General features: G+C 37.6%; 1 long non-coding RNA gene and 1 pseudogene across 2 annotated transcripts; one reads left to right on the top strand and one right to left on the bottom strand.

Annotated features, from left to right (window-relative positions):
* Positions 1-984: 984 nt before the first annotated feature.
* Positions 985-15,715, top strand: LOC149128766 (uncharacterized). Of its 2 annotated transcripts, XR_016223531.1 has the most exons (4): positions 985-2,979; positions 5,151-5,252; positions 14,570-14,638; positions 15,239-15,715. It is a non-coding gene; the product is annotated as an uncharacterized LOC149128766 (long non-coding RNA). The 2 variants fall into 2 exon arrangements; XR_016223530.1 differs by having other exon boundaries at positions 996-2,979; positions 14,570-15,715.
* On the bottom strand, positions 11,942-13,494 carry LOC149128767 (succinate dehydrogenase [ubiquinone] cytochrome b small subunit, mitochondrial pseudogene; annotated as a pseudogene).
* Positions 15,716-17,540: the final 1,825 nt, after the last annotated feature.

Here is a 17,540-nt window from a genome sequence, read left to right as displayed (position 1 = left end):
TGAGTTTATAATTTTAAATGTGGCAACTTAAAATCTTGTCATCTACAGTTTTGTATATCAGATTTGTTGCTCATAAAACTAAAGCATTGTTGGTTCTGTGTTTAGCTGTCTTCCTATAGGTTCTGACGAACTTTTTCCAGCCATATGTATTATATTCAGTACTTTGAGATGACTCTGTAAACAGATGAAGCCAATAATATATTAAAGGTACCAACTGTGAGAAGGTATGGTTATCTGAGGTTACTAAAACAAAAGTAATTCAAATCAATTGGTAATTTACAAACAGGAGTTAGATTTTTAAAAATACTATTAAACTGTTTTATGGTTCTATCTGTTATGTTGTATGTGTATACATATTGTATGTCTACATGGGAAAATTTACTAAAAATTTTATTTTAATTGGTTTATAGATAATATTGTTCATAAATTTAAACAGCTAAAATAATTCAAAGATATATTTTAATTCATGTGACCTGAATCTCTGTATCATATGTTTTAAACTTGTTGATACAAAGAAACTAAAAACATTTTATATGCTTGTGCTGAAATTTGCTGGTTGAACAAGCTACACCATGTTAGATATTTGAGATGTTTCTAAATATATGTATTAATGGAAGGCATTGGGCCTTCTGGTAAATGTTTTCTTAAGTTGTTGTCTAATGGTTAAAACTGCTTTCTAAGTTTTCATGTGATATTGCTATTGTCAGTAAGCGATCTGGGACTGGCTCCCCCATTTCTCTATTCTAAGCCCAACTTGTTCTTTCATTTCTCTGTTCTCTTTGAGGTAGGAAACTAATTCTATTATGAAGGAATCTCCAAGATGCAAAATTTGATTTTAGATCTTATAAAAGAGATGGCTAACATTTTTTTTGTAATAGCATAGCCAAAATAAGAAATTATAATTTCTTACCTAGATTTACTTTGCCATCAGCAAGGTAAACAGTAAACAGAAAAGACCTCCCTTTCAAAACAAAGGGAAAGAAAGTTTTAAAGTAAGAATATAGTTTTCCTCATGGGCATTGTCTGCCTCAACATAAACTACTACAGAACATGCCTGTGACTACAGACTTCTAGTTTAGGCCACTGAAGATTAGAGATGGGACTTGAGCACCCCCTTGACTTGCATCCTCTGGTCTGCTTTAACAAAAACCGGGAGGAAAAGGAAGCTAGACATCAGAAGCAATTGGTGGCAGGCCTATTAATGGCTGTTCTGTACAGTGATCTGCCCTCAAGGAGACCCAACAGGCCAGTCTACTACAGTAGCTTTCAATGTGGAAAGCCTGGGCTTCAGCAGAGGTCAGCTTGTGAAGAGCCCTGGCAACTCTGCCAGCCAAGAGTTGGATCACTGGAAATGGACCTGCCCTGGAGTTGAAGGACGCCCAGGTCAGAGCCACAGATCTTATTGGCTCTAAGCTGAAAAGCCCTTCACTCGGCCCAGCTTTCAAAGTGACCACTGCAACTGAGGAAATGGCCAAGTAGGGTCAGTAATGTTGTAAGCAGAGCTGTATATTTCCTGTTGGAGTTGCCACTTGCCTTTACCTAGCCAGCTCTCCTCCCAGGCCAGCTAGGTAATGGAAGACAACAGGGTGCCTTCCCCAAGGAGGTTCACACCTCCTGTAGGATGTACCCTATGAAAAGATAGATAAGTCTGGGCCACATAATTTACAAGGCTTTAAAGCCCACCTGATTATTATCAAGCCCCTTCTGTCAGGTTCTATTTGCCTCTCAATCAGAAAACTTAATTGTAGCTCAGATAGCACCTTTCTTAGGTTCTCTAATAACAACTCTGTCCTCTGTATTTAGCCCACTTGAGCCTCATTCCTTTGTAACCATAGCCTCTACTCTACCACCAATGGGTCTACTCCCAACCTGTGTGTACTGATGGTCCTCTTCCCCACTTAATATTGTATGATTGTTCAGAATTTCTCTACAGACAATCCCACTACCCGCAAAAGTTAGTGGCCTTTCTCCCAGTCTTGGCTGGAATCAGCTTTAAGCTACATCCATCAAACTGTCCTCACAAGGGTCCAGAGACCCCCTCCATTTCCTCTCTATAAAATCCTCTTATTACCTGGTTAATGCTACTCTTAGGATCATTGGTTACTATTCTCACCCTGTCTTCTATACTACAGTATCTAAGTGTTTATAGCAGGTGATAATGGAACAAACGAAGGCCTTCAGCAACCAGGCAGTCAACCAAATGCTACTACAGTGTTATACTCGGCTCCCCACACAGGAGACAGCGGCCTGAGACATCGCCCCATGCCAGCGAAGAGTACATCATCGCCCCATGTCAGCAGGAAGTAGCTCTAAAGACAGATCATCATCCCTCTACCCCTCTTGGACTTTTGGGACTAATGTAATCCCACACAAACCCCGCTTTATAAAAAACAAAAGGGGGGAATGTTAGGAAACTGGCACAGTTGGCCTTGGCCACATGGCCCGCTACCTGAGCCAGGCTCCACCTCCATCCTAATGGGATTGGCTGCTCCTGCTTCCCTGCCTGCCCTCAGGCAAAGTTTTAAAGGGGCCTGTTCCTGAACACGTGCTCTCTATTGGCCCTTCTCTCCTGCTCTCTCTCCATTCCTCTCTCTAGCCTCCTCCTCTGGTCTCTTGGCTCTGCTCTCCTCTCTCCTCTTCTCTGCTCTATCTTCTCTCCTTGCTAGCTACTCTCCTCTCTGTTTCTCTCTTATGTTCTCCTTCTCCCGTTTTTCCTTCACTGCCCCTTCACTCCGGTCTGTAGGTTGTTCCCCAATAAACCCTTTCCCTTACTCCGGTGTCTGGTGTGCTTTGCAATGGCTAACATTAAGATAGAACATTGGTGCCATGACTCGGATAGCCTTATATTGGTAATCCAGCATCCTCCAGTGCTCTGGGGTCCTGGATTTTTGCCAGTCGTGAAGCACATCTCCGGAACTCTTTCCAAGCCACTGAACGCTCCGCGACCACCATCCACACATCGGCCTTCCAAATTTTGAGGTAAGACGCGGGACGAAAATTCCTCACGTTGACTGCTATTTGAGTGGTGGTCTACTGTCGGATACTCACCTGACTACTAGTAAAGGTCATAGCACTGAACTCTAGCCACCACTCCTACTTCTACTTAAGGCCTTTAGCCTCTACGGACACTGTGTCCAGGCAACAGTGGGTGTGAGTAACGACTCCATCTCTGTTTGCCTCTCTACAGGCTAGGCCCTGGGCTCCAGTGGGCGCTTGGGTGACGACCCCGCCTTCTGCTCCCATTCCTCTCCTAGTCAGACAGCCAGGACTTCAAGGATGCTTGCTGTCTACCGATCTGACCTACTGAGTCGCCATGGGAAATTCCTCCTCCTGCATTCCATCTGATTTTCCTCTTGGTTGCCTTTTAAGTAATATGGTCCCTCTCAAATTAGCCCCAGCCCTCAAAAGCGGCCCCTCTATGGTGGCGCATTTGGCCCTGAGGGATTGGAAGTCGGAGTAGTTTGACCCTGATAACATCTTTATCACTTCCGTGAGCCTTCGGGAAAATGGAAGGGGATTCCATACATTCAAGCCTTTTCCTATCTTCGAACTAAACCTCCCCTGTGTACTTCTGGTCTCCAAGATTCCCACTAGGGGGCAGAGGCCTGAGCAAAAAATCCTTTCTTCTGCCCTGATCCTGTTATCCTGCAGATGAACTTCCTTATTGCTCCAATCTACAGGCACCGGCTCAGCCGCCTCCTAAGGCCTTAGTGGCTGAAGTTCCAGCGCCATTATCCCCCATGTGGCAGCTGTGTCCTCACCTCCCCCCTCCTGCCGAATTCCAGGGGGAGGTGTCAACCTCTTCTGTCCTATCTGAAGCCCCTGGCTCAACTATTCCTCAAAGCCATTCTCATGCCCGCCTGTACTTCCTCCCTGGCTCCTACCCCAACTCACTGTATCTCCCCCTCCCACCTAAGAGTTCTTTATCTCAGAGCCCAAAGTCTACTATCTCTGTCTTATAGGTTTGAGAATGGTCTCCATGGTTTTCAACTGGTCTTTTGTCCCTCTCTTGTCCCAGTCTTACCATAAGAATAGCAAGGGAATGGTAGTCCCATCCTTTTGGGCTCCCTACTTATTGAGAAACAAATTCCGTATCACACTCTTCTGATAATTCTTTGTTTTATCATGCAGATAGGAAAATCAGGTTTCCTGCATGGATCTGGCTCACTGTAACTTTTGTATACGCAACATGTTATATTCTATAAAAAACTATTTGGGTTAGTTTATAGACTGTGAAAATAGTTCAACACTGTTTAAAGTAACTCAGGCTGAAATTTGATGTGTTACCTTGATCTTACTCTAAAAATTTTTAATGGGTTATTTGAAAATTAAATCAAGGACATTGACAGATGAAAAACATCACAAGTATACTAATCTGTTTCTCTTTGACATAGAATTAAAATCTGATTCTCTGTTAAAACAATGTGTTAAAGTAATCTATTATATTCTCTTGATGTCTGTTGAATTCTAATTGTTTAAAAAGCTGGATTTTTATTAAGAGCTATGGGTTATTCAAATATGTGCTTCTTTTCAAACATTTAAATAATTACCTTGTAACAATGATCAAATTTGGTCTATATTATGTCATGATGTTAAAGAATCTTACTTCAACCAGATATTTTGGGTTTTGAGCCTTGTTGATATTCTTGACAGGCATTCAAAAAATCAAAAATCAAAGTTTCAAAGAACTTGGACTCTGAGATTTCCAGGAAATTTTGGACTTTGGTTTTTCCAGTTTGGGCCCAACTGAAAAAATCAAAGGACTTATGTCTCATCTTGTAGAGACACCAACTAATCAGGCTATTTGGACCATATTAGAAGTACTGTCAAGAGGTGAAATGGTACTAAATTTTAAGTTTCTATAATATAAAATGCTATTAATACAAATGTCTGAGAATTAAAAAGTCTAATCATCTTGTGTTACTAGACACAATAGTTATCTTAGTAAAAAAGCCCAGAGGCCTAAAGGGTTAAATGCTTTGTAAAATCCTACAGGTACTTTCAAAAATACTGTGTGCAGTAAGCAAATGCCTCTTGTTGGTTAATGAGTTTATAATTTTAAATGTGGCAACTTAAAATCCTGTCATCTACAGTTTTGTATATCAGATTTGTTGCTCATAAAACTAAAGCATTGTTGGTTCTGTGTTTAGCTGTCTTCCTATAGGTTCTGATGAACTTTTTCCAGCCACATGTATTGGATTCAGTACTTTGGGATGACTCTGTGAACAGATGAAGCCAATAATATATTAAAGGTACCAACTGTGAGAAAGTATGGTTAGCTGAGGTTACTAAAACAAAAGTAATTCAAATCAATTGGTAATTTACAAACAGGAGTTAGATTTTTAAAAAAACCTATTAAACTGTTTTATTGTTCTATCTGTTATGTTGTATGTGTATACATATTGTATGTCTACATGGGAAAATTTACTAAAAATTTTATTTTAATTGGTTTATAGATAAGATTGTCCATAAATTTAAACAGCTAAAATAATTCAAAGATATATTTTAATTCGTGTGACCTGATTCTCTGTATCATATGTTTTAAACTTGTTGATAGAAAGAAACTAAAAACATTTTATATGCTTGTGCTGAAATTTGCTGGTTAAACAAGCTACATCATGTTAGATATTTGAGATATTTCCAAATATATGTATTAATATTTATGGAAGGCATTGGGCCTTCTGGTAAATGTTTTCTTAAGTTGTTGTCTAATGGTTAAAACTGCTTTCTAAGTTTTCATGTGATATTGCTATTGTCAGTAAGCGATCTGGGACTGGCTCCCCCATTTCTCTATTCTAAGCCCAACTTGTTCTTTCATTTCTCTGTTCTCTTCGAGGTAGGAAACTAATTCTATTATGAAGGAATCTCCAAGATGCAAAATTTGATTTTAGATCTTATAAAAGAGATGGCTAACATTTTTCTGTAATAGCATAGCCAAAATAAGAACTTAAATTATAATTTCTTACCTAGATTTACTTCACCATCAGCGAGGTAAACAGTAAACAGAAAAGACCTCCCTTTCAAAACAAAGGGAAAGAAAGTTTTAAAGTGAGAATATAGTTTTCCTCATGGGCATTGTCTGCCTCAACATAAACTACTACAGAACATGCCTGTGACTACAGACTTATAGTTTAGGCCACTGAAGATTAGAGATGGGACTTGAGCACCCCCTTGACTTGCATCCTCTGGTCTGCTTTAACAAAAAGCAGGAGGAAAAGAAAGCTAGGCATCAGAAGCAATGGGTGGCAGGCCTATTAATGGCTGTTCTGTACAGTGATCTGCCCTCAAGGAGACCCAACAGGCCAGTCTACTGCAGTAGCTTTCAATGTGGAAAGCCTGGGCTTCAGCAGAGGTCAGCCCTGGCAGCTCTGCCAGCCAAGAGTTGGATCACTGGAAATGGACCTGCCCTGGAGTCGAAAGACACCCAGGTCAGAGCCACAGATCTTATTGGCTCTAAGCTGAAAAGCCCTTCACTCGGCCCAGCTTTCAAAGTGACCACTGCAACTGAGGAAATGGCCAAGTAGGGTCAGTAACATTGTAAGCAGAGCTGTATATTTCCTGTTGGAGTTGCCACTTGCCTTTACCTAGCCAGCTCTCCTCCCAGGCCAGCTAGGTAATGGAAGTCAACAAGGTGCCTTCCCCAAGGAGGTTCACACCTCCTGTAGGATGTACCCTATGAAAAGATAGATAGGTCTGGGCTTCATAATTTACAAGGCTTTAAAGCCCACCTGATTATTATCAAGCCCCTTCTGTCAGGTTCTATTTGCCTCTCAATCAGAAAACTTAATTGTAGTTCAGATAGCACCTTTCTTAGGTTCTCTAATAACAACTCTGTCCTCTGTATCTAGCCCACTTGAGCCTCATTCCTTTGTAACCATAGCCTCTACTCTACCACCAATGGGTCTACTCCCAACCTGTGTGTACTGATGGTCCTCTTCCCCACTTAATGTTGTATGATTGTTCAGAATTTCTCTACAGACAAACCCCACTACCCGCAAAAGTTAGTGGCCTTTCTCCCAGTCTTGGCTGGAATCAGCTTTAAGCTACATCCATCAAACTGACCCCACAAGGGTCCAGAGACCCCCTCCATTTCCTCTCTATAAAATCCTCTTATTATCTGGTTACTGGCTACTCTTAGGATCATTGGTTACTATTCTCACTCAGTCTTCTATACTACAGTGTCTAAGTGTTTATAGCAGGTGATAATGGAACAAATGAAGGCCTTCAGCAACCAGGCAGTCAAACAAATGCTGCCACAGGGATATACTCGGTTCCCCACACAGGAGACAGCGGCCTGAGACATCACCCCATGCCAGCGAAGAGTACATCATCGCCCCATGTCAGCAGGAAGTAGCTCTAAAGACAGATCATCGTCCCTCTACCCCTCTTGGACTTTTGGGACTAATGTAATCCCATACAACTCCTGTTTTATAAAAAACAAAAGGGGGGAATGTTAGGAAACTAGCGCAGTTGGCTGCATGGCCCCGCTACCTGAGCCAGGCTCCGCCCCCATCCTAATGGGATTGGCTGCTCCTGCTTCCCTGCCTGCCCTCAGGCAAAGTTTTAAAGGGGCCTGTTCCTGAACATGTGCTCTCTCTTGGCCTTTCTGTCCTGCTCTCTCTCCGTTCCTCTCTCTAGCCTCCTCCTCTGGTCTCTTGGCTCTGCTCTCCTCTCTCCTCTTCTCTGCTCTATCTTCTCTCCTTGCTAGCTACTCTCCTCTCTGTTTCTCTCTTATATTCTCCTTCTCCATTTTTTCCTTCACCGCCCCTTCACTCCGGTCTGTAGGTTGTTCCCCAACAAACCCTTTCCCTTAAAAAAAAAATTCGGATGGGTAACTAAATATGATCACTATATTCTCTTTTATTAATCTTGTGTAATTTTTCCAATTTTTTATTTATATCAGTTGAACAGATTTCATGCACTTCATATATACAGATTTATATGGATAGTGATAATTACCAACCTACCCTCTCTACCGCCCATGATCCCTCCCTTGCTTCTCCTTTCTCATACTTTCTTTTAAGTTTTACAGTGGCATACTTTCAATGTATTTTATAATATAAGATTAGTCCTCCACTAAGTAAAGAATTCAACAAACAATAAGAAGAAATACAAACAAACAAAAAAAAAAACATTATTCCTCAACCATAGAGACATGGGCTGTAAACAATCATAAAGCCTCAAATGTCAATTTTATTGATTTATATTACAGTGTTTTGCACTCTTCTAGTTACCACGGATCAGGGAAAACAGGATACTTCTATTTTGGGGACTGGCTTGTTTCACTAAGTATAATCATTTCCAGTTGCATCCATTTTGTTGATAAAGACAGGATTTCATTTTTTATGGCTGAGTAGTATTCTATATATAGTGTATATACACCACATTTTCTTTATCTAGTCATTGGTTGATGGACATCCAGGTTGATTCCACATCTTAGCTATTATGAACTGAGCAGCAATAAATATGAGGTACAGACAACCCATTCAGAAGCTGATTTCATTTTGTTTGGGTAAATTCCAGGAGTGGGATGGTTGGGTCATGTGGTAGATCTATTTTCAGATTTCAATATGTATAGGTATTTTTCAAAGAATGGGACACAGTTGGCCAACAGACATGAAAAATTCTCAGGATAAATAGCAATTTGGGGAATGCAATTGAAAACCACAATGATGGTTCACCTCACCCTAGTTAGAATGGATCTCAAACAGAAATCAACAAACAATAAATGCTGCCAAGGATATGGGGGAAAAAGATTCCTTAATCCACTATGGGTAGGAATGGAAAGTAGTACAGCTTATCTGCCATGTGATAGGCCATCCCACTCCTGGAAATTTACCCAAACAAAATGAAATCAGTATATGAAAATGATATCTGTGCCCGTGTTTATACTAGTTCAACTCACAGTAACTAAGCTATGGACTCAACCTAGATGTCCATCAACTGATGACTAGAAATTGTGGTTTATGTACACGACAGAATACTGTTTGGTCATAAAACAATGAATACTGTCTTCTGCAACTAAATGGATGCAATTGGAGACCATCGATCTAAGTGAAATTAGCAACTCGCTCTCATTGATATGTCTGTCAGATAATGTCAGTCTTGTGAAATGTTTAACTTACTCAGGCAAGTAAAGATGCTAACAAAGAAAACAATTTGTCTTCAATCATCTCACAGAAAAGACTAACAATTCTATAACATAAAAAAAAATTATGTTTTCCCTGATTTGTGGTTACTTACATACAAAGTATAAAAAATGTAATATATATGATGGAAATTGATATTCTGAGATTTGATTATTTCATAGCCCTATCTATACTCTTGAGGAGCAGTGTTTCTTCTACTTACTATTTGTTGAATTCTTTATTTAATGGAGGGTTAAGCTTGGGTTTTTAAAGAAAATTGAAAGTATGCCATTGAAATAATTAAAAGAAAAATAAGCAAAGAAGGAGATGGGAGGGTTGAAATAATGAAGGAATGAGAGTAGTGTGGGAAGTATCAGCATGCTCTTAAAATTGTATATTTGAAATACATGAAATTTGTTTCCTTTATTTAATTTTTTCAAAAATTAAAAATGCAGAAAAGCCAGAACCAAGTACTAAGAAAAAGAAAGAGATGATATGCAGAAATGAGATTCATGAAATAAGAACTTAGTAATTGGGCAAGCTTTGATTTGCTAGAATGATAGAATAGAGATATTTAACCAAATGTTACATTAGATGAGGAATCTCAAGAAAAAGGAGTTTGAGATGTTTAAGTGTGGACTGCAGTGTTGGGTTGTTGTGTTGATTGAACTCAATGTAAGTAAGATAATGGAATATCTTATAGAAACTGATTTTTCTTTCATAGTTGAGCAAGAGAAAATATAAGAAATTAAAATTCCTTTTAAACCTATGTTCTCTAAATTAAACTACTCCGAAATTGATAAAAAGTCCTTTTTATGTTTCTCTTAGCCATGGTACTTGGGTTATTTTCTGTCAAAAGTTACAGCTCTAAAAACATACAATAAATCTAGAATTAAATAGGATTTTACTTCATACTCAATCACTGCACTTTCGTAAGCAAATAAATCCAATACACACTTCATAGGTACATTCACATATTTAAATGTGTAACTTAGCTTTAGGTTGAAGCAGAAGAGCATATTTGTCATATAATGTGTGTTGTATTTGACTATTTACATCTACTAAATAGCTTAATTATTGAGACTGAGAGTTAAAGTTATCTCCGTAAACATCAGTTAACTATTTCAAAATTATTTCTCAGGATGATTAAGCTGTAAATCAATAAATACTGATAATTTCATGTAGGGTATGGATTTGGAGAGCCAAACAAATAAATTTACACAGATAAAATTTGCTCACATGGGCTAATGATTTCCTTTTTAAACAATCATTTACTTATTTTTAGAAGATGCTCTTTGTATCTTTCGTACTGAAGGACATAATTGATGATTACAGTTTTGTAGTAGGTAACTACTTACCTTTTCAAGAGGAGTGTAGGAACAAAAAGTCAAATGGATTCCAACAAATGTTCTAATAGCTTTCAGCTAAATATTAGAATAAACTCATCCTCCGGGTAAATATCTAATTTTAAATAGAACCAGGAAAAATGTGTCTGAGAATGTGCAGTGATTTGCTTCCCTCCTTTTTAAACATTTTACCAAATTGCATGAGAAGGAAGAAACTTTTTATTGCTCTTCCAGGGAATCGTTAGTCTTCTCTGTGAGATGATTGAAGACAGATTGTTTTCTTTTTTAGCATCTTTACTTGCCTGAGTAAGTTAAACATTTCACATGACTGACATATCTGACAGACATTATATCAATGAGAGGGTACTTTCCAAAAGAGTTATTGTGAATTTCTATTATGCCAGTTATTATTTGAAGACACAATGCCTTCTATCCTTCAACCTAGCTGTCGGAGTTTTATTTTCTTTTTTCATTCTGTTTCCCAAAGGTAATAGGCATCACTGACAATTTCCATTCTGAATGTTGAATATGAGCAATTTATGCTTCTCGGATGAGAAGTGCTAATCTTGTGGAGTTCATGTTTCATTTTACCACTTTTTGTCAAAGAAGTGAGATCATTTTTACCTGAAAAAAAAATTACACATTTCTCAAACTAATTGAAAATATATTTGTTTTGTTAATAAATTCTAAAGAGCAGTTGCTATCTTCAAAAGATTTTTTGTTCTGTTTATCACAATATAGTTATTTGTCCCAATTACAATGTTAATGCTTTGTCTAAGGCAAAAATTAAAAATTAAAAACATAGAGCTAGAGCTGGTATGTTTAATATGCTCTGGGTATCCTTATAGTCATCATTTATTTAACCATAAAACACTGAATATCAAAATATAGGAAAAGCAAAGATATAATATTAAGCTATAGTTTTCATTTCTGTATAAAACAAATATTTACCTCTTAAATGACTTAGCACATTTGAGCTTTAATCTTTTTTCTATTATACCTTGTAAATGTTGATTATGTGGGTTTTCTACAAGATATTCCCTTCCCTTGAAACACATTTTCTCCTATTTGTCAACAAAGCTTTATTCACTCTTCATCTATGCTTTTTGTTTTAAATAAATGCTTCTTCTTGCACTTACTCCACATTAGGTCTACTGTTATTTCCTTAGAGCACACACATTTACTTTCATAGCATGATTAACTCTTAGTATTCACTTCTGTTACTATTTTATAGACTGCGTAATGGCAAAGGCTGTGCAGTGATAACTTCAAGTTTGTGCATGTGTATTCTGTATTATGGCGATTTTTATATAAAATGTGGATTACTTTTTAACAATGTATTCTAGCTTAAATACTTAAATAAGTATCTCCTGCAGCTATATAATTTTTTTCATCATCCAGTTCATCTTTTTTATTATATATTTTATTTTAAAAATTTTTTCATTGAATGCATTTTCTCAAGATTGACACAGTGGGAAATAACAATTACTTACAGTTTTATATTTATGCACAGATTATTTTAGGACAATTCAAACACTTGAGCGTTAAGTCTCAGTTTAGACTTTGAGGTATTTTAATACATATTCCAGGAGGACCTCCTTCCAAATGGTACTTTTTAGATGAAGTTTTCTACGCTTTTCTTTGTAGCATTTAGAAATCTGTAATGTGCATTATCAGCATTTCATTATTTCAAGGTTTCCCTGCAACATGTGACCATCAGGAGCTGCTATCATCTGAACAGAGAGGGAGGTTTGCAAATATTCAGCACTAATTTTCCACAGTCTTTACTCATGAATTAAGTCTTTCCCTTTGTCCTTTATTCCTAGGACAAATATGGAAGAGTCTGATCTTGTACTGATAGTAGTAAAGCTCAGTTCCCTTTAAGAGATTGAGAAATTAAAAGGCAAATGCTCATAGACAATTCTTAGTTACACTGCGAGTCTCATGAAAAACTGGGCAACAACTCACCAGAATGCAAAACTCAGTCTCGCAACTTATTAGCTAGCAATTCTCAAATCTTTTTCTCAATGATTAAATTCTGAAAATAACCATGTGATTGGGACAAGTTTGTACACCCATGGCCTTAATCTGTTACTTCCTCCTTTTGGTGAGTTGAATGCATGACAGAGCAGAGGCATAAAATCAGTTCTTAAGGCAATAAGACAGGAAATTCAGAACTTCCACAGCATGGCGACAGCTTTGCAGATGCCCACACTGTGATAGTTGAAATAACAAAGGCCAGCAAAGGTTAAAGCCGAGAGTGCCAGAAGGCCTGCCTTGGCACCTTTCTGTGCTGCATCCCCATGCACATAGTCAGTAACAACTTGTCCAAGGCCCTAGTGACTATGAAGAGACAGAACTGCAGCCAAGCAGTAGTCCATTGCAGAACATGGATTCAAATAAGCAGCTGGAAGCAAGCCCAGGAGCAAAACTCTCCTGGGCAACTCTCTCGCCAGTCCAGTGGAGGGATGCAGCCTTGGAACCAGAGTGGCGACTTGTTGACAGGTGAATATGCTGCACTCCACACCATCCTGGGGAAGGCCGGTCCTGGAGAAATGCTGAGATGTGAGTGGGTCTCACCGCCAGGCTTCGGAGGAACACAGCTCGACTTCCTTGGGCACCACAAAGGACACTCAACCTCCCGAGAGTTGCCATCTCACTTCGGAGGGCTCCCAGTTCATCTTTTATTCATTCTCTTGGCAATTTACACTAAGTGCCCACTATATATGTATACATATGTACACATAAATATATATGTATTATATATATATACATACACATACATGTGCATGCATATACTTATATTATCAAAACTTCTTTATGTATTCATCTGTCAAAGAACACTTCGGCTGTTTTCATCATAACTTGCCTGTTAACAGCAATGAAATAAGCATGTGAATTTAAAAATTGCTTTTAAATTCAGATTTCATTGTATGCATTCATGAGTGAGATAACTGGATGATATTGTTGTTCTATTTGTAGTTCTACTTCGAATAATAATAATAATAAACCTACTGCTATCATAGAGGCAGTAACAATTTACCTTCCAATCAACAGTGTATAAGAGTCTCATTTTCTCCAAATACTTGCAAATTATTCTTACCTTTTTTCTTTTTAAATATTTTTTCATTTACTTGAAAGGCAGATTAATAGAGAGATCTGCTATCTGCTGGTTCACTCCACAAATGCTTATACCACCTTTATTGGGACAGGCCAAAAGACAGGAGCTGGAAACACAGTCTGGGTCTCTTAATACAGATGACAGGGACACAGCCATTTTATCCATCACTGACTACCTCCTGAGGTTTGCATTAAATAGAATGTGGAATTGGGAGTGGAGCAAGAACTTGAACCCAGAAATTCTCTTATTGGATGTTAGCATAACTGTTTTTTAATCTTTTTCTTTCCTTCTTTCCTTTTTCCTTCTTCTCTTTTTTTTGCAGAGTGAGAGAAAGAGGGAAAAAGAGACACAAAGGGAGAAATAGAGACGAGAGAGCACTCTCCCGTTTCCTGGTTCACTTCCTAGATTATTGCAACAGCCAGTGTGCTAGGTTCTACCAAATGAGAGCCATAACACTAACCAGGTTTTCTACATGGTGACAGGGCTCCAGGTACTTGGGCCATCGTCCACAACCTTACCAGGAGCACTAACAATAACCTGGACAGGAAGCATAGTTTCTGGAACTCAAACACTCTGAATTGGGAAGCCAACATCTCAATTGACAGTTTAACTTGCTGAGCCACCAAGCTGGTTCTGGGATGTGGGCATCCTAACTACAGCATCAAATGCCCACCATGCCTTTTGTCTTTTTTTTTTTTTTTTTTAACAAATAAGAGCTTTTCTGATACATATGTAGTGATATTCTACCAAAGTCTTGATATGCATTTCCACGATGATTAGTGATCCTGAGCATCTTTTCATTACCTGTTAGCCACATGCATATCTTATTCTGAGAAATCTATTCAGGTCCTTTAGCCAACATTAATGAATTATTATTTTCCTATCATACAGCATTGGTTTGTCGTCTTTATATATTTAGGATATTGACCCTTAATCAGAACTATCATTTGCAAATATTTTTATTGCTTTTCCAGGGAATCGTTAGTCCTCTCTGTGAGATGATTGAAGACAGATGAACTCAAAAGATAAGTCTACCTATTCCTGTAAGCCAGTTGAAGACCTTAATTACCTCTTCAAAAAGCAAAAAGAAGTAAAGCTTTTACTTTCATCACATCATGACTGCTGCATTTTAAGGCAGATATGTTGTACCTATCTTTTCTCTTCATTCTTTGTGAGAGCTGTTACTGGCAGAAAACCTCCCTAGTGAGCTCTTCTATTATAATACTGGAAGATCTTGGTAAGCCATATGAAACTGATTTTAAAAACCTGACCATAGCTTTAGACAATCTGGCTTATACCTCAGGACAACTTCTACAGTAAGTACTTACATCAGTTGACACTCTTTCCAAGGTATTTATGGATAATAGACAGGCATTGGAATATTATATTTATAGGGCTAGGAGGAACATGTGCAATGAATGACGGAATCTGCCACCTTTATTGGAATAGTAGTATGTTCACTGAAAGAGACATTAAAATCTCTATGCTCAGGCTAAAAGGTTTTATAATCTGAACAGTATAGCCTATAACCACTCACTATTTAGGAGTCTATAAAATATGTTCTTTCCATCTTAAAGGGCACTCCACTGCAATTTGTTTTTTCTAATATTGCTCATGTTAATTGATATTCTTGTGTGTTTCAGAACTCAAAACTTCTGGGAGTAATGATGGCCATGGAGGGGACACAGCCATTACAGTGGGTGAAAGTTATCCAGTCCATGAAACAAATTCATTAGCTGAGATAGGAAGAGATTCCCAGACCCAGGACAGGCAGGGGTCTGCATCCCTGATCAGCAGGAATTAGATACAGAAGATACGATGAGTCTACTTCCTTCAGCATCCCCTTAACTTCAAGGATCTGGAATCTCTGAGGCAGGAATGACATGGGACTAGTCAGGCAGAAAGATTAAGCCCAAGTGCTGGAGGCTACACCCCCTTTCCCCTACTGTGATCTCACCTGTATCCACCCACTTGTCAATCAGATTATGTAACCACTCCTCTTTTGTAAGTGCATAAGAGGTCTGGGTTGTGCTTCTGCCTGACCCTTCTACTGCCTGTTTTGCTTTCCCACATGCACACCCTCCCATTTGAAGCCTCTGGCTTGCTCTCTGGAAATGATTGGTATGGAATTCCCTTTACTCTTTCTGACCCACTCTCCCTTAATAAAGTCTTCATATTCCTGTGTATTTTCCTCTTTCTGAATAAATCCTAAATTTTACAATGTTGCATTTCTTGCTTGAGATGATGCTTATCTAAGTAAATGGCAAGAACCCAAAATATTAAATTTTGGCTAAAGTTAACCCATAACAGTTTGGTGGTAAATTGTTTCAATTTTTGCTTATCTGTCAAATACCTTATTTCTCTTTTATTTCAGAAGGATTTCTTATCTGGATATAATATTCTTGGTTAAAATTTTGTTTTGTTTTTTTAAGACCCTGATTATATCACACCACTCTTTCAATTGTACGCTTTTGCTAAGAAGTCTGCTGTTAGTTCAGTAGTTTTTTTCTTTGTATGTTACTTGATGTATTTTCTTTACTGTATTTAGGATTCTCTCGTTATCCTTAACCTTTGACAGCTTGATTACAATATGCTTTGGAGAAAATAATTTTTGTTTGAATCTGCTTGGGTTTTTTTTAGCTTCCTGAATCTTAATGTCTAGATCTCTTTCAAGACCTGGGGAATTTTTAGCTATCATTAAATTTAGTGGACTCTCAATGCCTTTTCCTCTCCTTCTGAATCCCTCTTATATGAATAGTTAGTCCTTTGATGATATTCCACATGTATGTAGACTTTATTAATTATTTTTAATTAATTTCTCTTTAAGTTTGTTTGATTGGGGTATTTCAAATGTTTTGTCCTTAAGGTAAGAGCTTCTTTTTTCCACCTGCTCTATTCTGCTCTTAAAGATCTGTCTTATTTTTTTTTTATTTCACATTTTTCTAGTCCTCAATTTCCTTAGTGAATTTCTAAATATATGATCTATCTATACATTGTTGAAAATTTAATACTGAAATTCACTACTATAATTGTATTATCAAGTATCTTTCCCTTCAGATGTATTAATATTTGATTTATATATTGGTTTTGCCAGTGTTGAATATATTCATATTTATAGTTACCGTTTCCACTTGACAAATTGGCAGCTTTTTCATTATAGAGTTATTTTCTTTCTCTTTGATAACTTTGGAATTAAATTCTTTTTTCATCTGAAATAAGTATAGCTATCCCTGTTTCCCCTTGCTCTCTGCTTACATGTAATGTCATTCTGATGCCTTCAGATTCAGTCTATGTGTGTTCTTATAGGTGAAATGAGTTATTTTCAGCCAGAATATTATTAGCTGTAATTTCATTTTTAACATGTTTAAAGAAAAAAGAAAGCAAAAATTTCTAGCTTTCAATTTCTCGTTGTCATAATCCTAAACTAAAATCAAATATGGCCAAACAAGTAATACATGGAAGTGCCAGTAACATTAAACTGCACAAAACTTATCATTACCCTGTGAAGAACACAGTACAAAGTCCTTATAAAGCAGAGATTTAAACACTAATTGAAAACATATTGGAGAAATGGAATAGCTATGTGCAGGCAAGATGTAATTACTACAGTCAGGTTCTTAAAAATAAAATACAGTGGCCAGTGTTTTGTTCTAGAAATAGAGCACTGTGAACAGTTTAGCACAGCTAAGTGCAATGAGAATGAAGTTTGGATTTCCTCCATGATTTAATTTTCCAAGGAAATATGTAGGCCAGACATCAAATAAATCATTTTAGGGACTAAAAGAGATTTGATGATACATACATGAGACTCTGGTGTATCATGATGCAATCGTAAGTGCCAAATTTATCAAAAATATGGTATGCATCCTAGGGGAGAATAAAGTCTTAAATATACTTATATTTCTATATTTCACTGTAATTAAGATAACCACTGCAATTTTGAGG

This window comes from Oryctolagus cuniculus, chromosome 1 (genome assembly GCF_051225735.1).
Source record: "Oryctolagus cuniculus isolate XC-2025 breed Fujian yellow rabbit chromosome 1, ASM5122573v1, whole genome shotgun sequence".
Taxonomy (NCBI): domain Eukaryota; kingdom Metazoa; phylum Chordata; class Mammalia; order Lagomorpha; family Leporidae; genus Oryctolagus; species Oryctolagus cuniculus.
This window is presented reverse-complemented; position numbering and strand designations above follow the sequence as displayed.